The following is a 6,000-nucleotide window of genomic DNA, read 5'->3' as shown; positions in this document are numbered from 1 at the left end:
TATGATCCGTTTACAAACTTTTTTTTGCAAATTACACTAAGTACGATCGGTCATACACTGCATGATTAAAGTATGACCGGTCGTACTTAGCGTAGTTTGTAGGAGTTTGTAAACAAAAAAGTTTGTAAATATAACCTGACCCATATATATATAGTAAAATCATTTTTGCATCCCTTGCATATACATATCCTGGCTCTTTTTTTTTAAAGAAAACCAGTGGGCCCAATTTTTTGTGTCAGCTACAAATAGCATCACTCTGCAGCCGCTGCAGAAAAAGTGTCCCTAATATATATATATATATATATATATATATATATGTATGTATGTATATATGGTTATATTTATCTCATTCAACACGAGACAACCCATCTTCCTACACACACATAACAAAGGTGGGTCTCACTTTTATTTTTTTTCTCTCCAATCATTTGTGGGTCCCTTTTATTATTTTGTTTCACTAATCTAAGATAACTTATCTACATCAACATAAGAAAAGGATTTCTTATATATATATATATATATATATAGGGAGAGGTTATAGTTACAACTTTTTTTTACAACCTCTTACAACCATATATCATAACCGTTGATTTTCGCCAATAAACGGTTATAATTTTCGCAAATTAAACTCATTAATTAATTATTAATTCATAATAAATGACAACCGTTGATTGACGGAAATCAACGGTTATGATATATGGTTGTAAGAGGTTGTAAAAAAAAAGTTGTAACTATAACCTTCCTCGTATATATATCTAGGGGTGTTCATCAACCGATGCAAACCGATACAAACCGCGGTGACCGAACCAAAAAACCAATAACCGAATAAACCGAAACCTGAAAAATCAAAAACCGAAAAAAAACCCGCAAATTTTAATTGGATTGGATCGGTTTTCGGATTGGTAGATGAAAACTGATCCAATCCAAACTGATCCAATATATTAATTTCCCTCTACCTACTTAGGTCTTTCCCCAATCATAGCCCAAAAATTTCTAAACCTAAGACCCATTAAATCATCATCTAAACCCAAGAAAAAACCTAGTCACATCTCATCAACAAAATTTCATCTATGTAGAGCTTTATATCTCATTGTTAAAAAAAAAAACTATATTATTGTTTTTTAATTCTTTTGTATTTAAGAAAAAAATTAAAATTACAAAGCCAATATATACAAAAGATGTTATTTGCACAATAATCATGAAACAAATTTTAGAATTTTCAAAAAACCGAAAACGGGTCCAATCCAAACTGACAAAAATTAGATTGGATCAGATCGGATTTGAAAAAAAATCAAACCGAATGGATGATTACATGATCAAACCAAAGGGATTGGATCAGATGATTTTTGCTTCCAAAACAAATCCAATCCAGACAGCGAACACCCCTATATATATCATAGTGTTGATCGTAATTGAGTATATCACTACTAGAAAAGTCTTAATTTTCGACGGAAAACAAATTCCGTCGCATTTTTTTGACGGAAAACGAATTCCATCGAAAATATTATAAAAAATAAATAAAAAAGAAAATATATTTGTGAATTTTCGACGGAAAATAAATTTCGTCGAAAATTATATAAAAAATAAATCAAAAAGAAATTATATTTTTGAGTTTTTCGATGGAAAATGAATTCCGTCGAAATTTTTTATATAAAATAAACAAAAAAGAAATTATTATTATGAATTTTCGACGGAATTCATTTTCCGTCGAAAACCATTATATTAAAATAAATTAAATTGAAATTATTATTATGAATTTTCGACGGAAATCATTTTTCGTCGAAAACCATTATATTAAAATAAATCAAAAAGGAATTATTATTATGAATTTTCGACGGAATTCATTTTCTGTCGAAAACCATTATGTTAAAATAAATCAAAAATAAATTATATTTTTGAATTTTCGACGGAATTCATTTTCCGTCGAAAACCATTATATTAAAATAAATCAAAAAGAAATTATTATTATGAATTTTCGACGGAATTCATTTTCCGACGAAAACCGTTATGTTAAAATAAATCAAAAAGAAATTATTATTATGAATTTTCGACGGAATTCGTTTTCCATCGAAAACCGTTATGTTAAAATAAAATTATTATTATGAATTTTCGACGGAATTCGTTTTCCGTCGAAAACCATTATGTTAAAATAAATCAAAATGAAATTATTATTATGAATTTTCGACGGAATTCATTTTCTGTCGAAAACCATTATATTAAAATAAATAAAAATGCGAAAAGCTATTATATTAAAATAAATAAATAAAAAATTATTATTATGAATTTTCGACGGAATTTATTTTCCGTCGAAAACCATTATATTAAAATAAATTAAAATGAAATTGTATTTATAAATTTTCGACGGAATTCATTTTCCGTCGAAAACCATTATCTTAAAATAAAAAAAATTATTATTATGAATTTTCGATGGAATTCATTTTCCGTCGAAAACCATTATGTTAAAATAAATGAAAATGAAATTATTATTATAAATTTTCGACGGAATTCATTTTCCGTCGAAAACCATTATATTAAAATAAATCAAAAAAAATTTTGATGATGCAACATATGCCTCTTAATCATGATTTGAGTTTTGAGTTTTGAGTTTTGGTTTTGGTTTTGGTTCTTAATCATGATTTGAGTTTTGAGCATTCTACTTATTTGAGTTTTGGTTCTTATAATATATTTTTTTTCCTGGTTTTTAGTCTCTGTAGTTTCTATTCATCAGAAGTAAATGATCCTTATTTTCCTGGATACTCCATCGCGTCATCAAAAGCTGCCATTATATCTGCTTTTGAGCACCTTCCATAATATTCTATGTTCCAGCATACTTTGTAAACCGCCAAACGTGCCCTTGGAGCACCACCCCTGGCAGTGCCCTTTCCTAAGTCAAAGAAACTTGCATCTTCCACTACGGACCCTACTGCTGTTGAAGCTGTGTGTGTTCCATGGCCAACAAAATCCCGAGGTGATTGATATTCAAAGTTCTCTGTTGTATTAAGTGGTCCATATTCTTGTTCAAAACCTTTCAGGTAGTAACAAGCACCAATTATCTTGTTGCTGCATGCTGTTGCAGGGTCGAACCTCTCCCCCTCAACACACTCTCATTTCCAAGTTGATGGAATAGGACCGATGCTTGGATCTTCCTCGAAACTTTCTGATTCTGGCCATACGCCTATCACAAACAGAGCCGCATGCATCGAAATATAAGTTGAACACCCACGTTTTAAGTTTTCTTATTTGTTCATTTTAGTATATAAATGATTATCTGAGAATTAGGAGTATAATAAGGATCAATACGGTTAAATGATCCTTATACTTATTTTTTGAAAGGTTGACCATCATTTATGGTTGTTGATGATGGGGTTCGTAGTTATGCTCTTATATCTGACCATTATTTCTGTTTTACTTTATGAATATATATGCAGAAATAATTCTAACTTAGTATGTATTTCCTTTACCATTCAGCGATTCTTGGTAATGCCATCATAATTTTTACAACTCACGCTTTTATGTATATAATTTTTTTAACCTGTATATGGTTACAAGTATAATTTTTTTGATAAAAATGTATTGGTGTCGAATTGCAATTGTAATTACAATATAATGCTATCATAAGAAACCAAATTAATTTTGTTTGTAAATTGACAACTGCAGTTAGGAATGGCCAGTGTGTTGTCAACACTTTGTGGACATGCTTAAGGTGCAAAAGAATATGGCATGATGGGAGTGTATCTTCGAAGATCATGGATAGTTTTATTCTTAATTGCATTCCTCCTTGTTCCGTTGTTCCTCTTCACAAACCCAATTTTGATGATCTTAGGCCAAGAAGAAAGCATAGCACAAGTGGCCTTATATTTTTGTATTCTTAGGCCAAGAAGAAAGCACAGCACAAGTTAGCAAAGCATAGCACAAGCCCACTACTGAACCTTAAGAGTAAAGGAGGTAAAGATTTCTTATTATGTTTATTTCTTTTTTTAATTTATTTTAAAACATGATATTAAAATATACATGATCTTAGGGATTCATTATGATGTGATTTTATTAATTAGGCACTTCCCACACCGTAGAATGTTCCAAGTTGGAAGATGAAGCTCCTAATGAAAAAGAAGATGGCCAGAGACAGAGAAAAAAGCCAAGGAATAGAAGGATTATTTATTAATGTGAAGTTCAAAAAAGACTGAGAAGAAATTGTTACTTTGAATTATAAATTGATATGTTATAATTTTATTTGTTAAGGAGATTTGATTTAATGAGATTTGATTTTATTGTATTGATTATGGAGATTTGATTTTATTGTATTGATTAAGGAGATTTGATTTTGATTAAGGAGATTTGATTTTGATATGTAGTTTATTTTGATTATATCTTTTTCTCAGGTGTAGTATAGAAAATTGGTATTAATTTTGTAGAGAAAATTTTTTAAAAATAAATTCTAAATTTTTTTGAGGGAATTTGTTTTTTGTCGAAAATCTTTACATTAGTTTTCGACGGAAATTTATTGATTTTTCTTTGAAAATTTTTGACAAAATTTATTTTCTGTCAAAAACTTTTTTAACAATTTTCGACGGAATTCTTTTGCTTTTCCGTTGAAAATTTTTGAAGGAATTTACTTTCTGTCGAAATTTTTTCCAACAATTTTCGACGGAATTTCATTGTTTTTCCGTTGAAAATTTTCAACGGAATTTACTTTCTGTCACAAAAATTTTCCAACAATTTTCGACGGAATTTCATTGTTTTTCCGTTGAAAATTTTCGACGGAATTTATTTTCCGTCGAAAACTTTTTCAACAATTTTCGACGGAATTCTATTGTTTTTCCTTTGAAAATTTTTGACGGAATCTATTTTCCGTCAAAAACCATCACGATAATTTTCTACGGAATTTTATTTATTTTCCGTCGAAAATTCCGTTGAAAATTTTCGACGGAATCTCTAAATCCGTTGAAAAATTTGTTAGCAACGAAGAGATACACCACGGCTTAATTTCCGTCGAAAACTTTATTTTCGACGGAATTTTAACCATTTTCGACGGAATTTTTCCGTCGAAAAAAATTTATTTTTTAGTAGTGTATTATAATTTTAACTCATTAAATAATTTTTAAAATTTCAGTTCATATTTTAGAGATGACATTATGTTTAATTCAATTCATTTTCATGCTCCAAAAATATTGGACAACAAGCTGATATGATTGTCGAGGTTTGTTGGCGGAACAAACTCAAGATCAGGATAAAATAACCAACATGGCAAGAAACAAACTTTTTTGTATTTTGAATAATACAATCGCGTTGTATACCGAAATTTGACAACAACCTATTATGTCACAGGCCAATTACCCAAGCTAGCCTAACAACCGCCACTGTGATTCACCGACCCTCTCTAGTGTCTATAATACCAAGTGGGTTTGGGATGGATAAGAAAAGGAAAAACAAATCAAGAAGACAAGGTGACTGAGAAGATTAGCAGAAAATTGAAAGGAAAGTAATCTCACGATCATCTTCCTTCTTGCCACACAAAGGTGAGTTCTCCATAACAATATACAATATCTAATATTACAGTTGATGAAGCTCTTTAATTACTTATTGTCTCTATGCCTCTCTCAATCATCTAAAACAAATAGAGCTGTGTCTCAGCTTTAAGATTTCATGTTACAATCACAGGCATTGGGTGAGTGAGTCTTTAATTTTTAATTTACTGTTATCTATTACTTTAGATTTTGATATGAATATATAGTATTTGCCAATGCAGCAAATAGTTTTTTTGGAAATTGTTATCAACATGGAGTCTTATTCAACAGTTATGGGTTCAAGGTCACGTAAGGAAAAGCATCTGAAGAGGCAGAAAAAAAAGAAAGATGAATGCATAATCAACAATTTACCTGAATCAATTATAAGTTTTATACTCTCTTTACTCCCCATTAAAGATGCAGTTTGTACAAGTGTGCTATCCGAGAAATGGATATACAGTTGGACATTCATCACCAAGCTGGACTTGAATGATCA

The sequence above is a fragment of the Gastrolobium bilobum genome, unplaced genomic scaffold, assembly GCF_033153095.1.
Source record: "Gastrolobium bilobum isolate Gb01-03AN ecotype WA unplaced genomic scaffold, APGP_CSIRO_Gbil_v1 utg36545, whole genome shotgun sequence".
NCBI lineage: Eukaryota > Viridiplantae > Streptophyta > Magnoliopsida > Fabales > Fabaceae > Gastrolobium > Gastrolobium bilobum.
Note: the sequence above shows the minus strand (reverse complement) of the source record.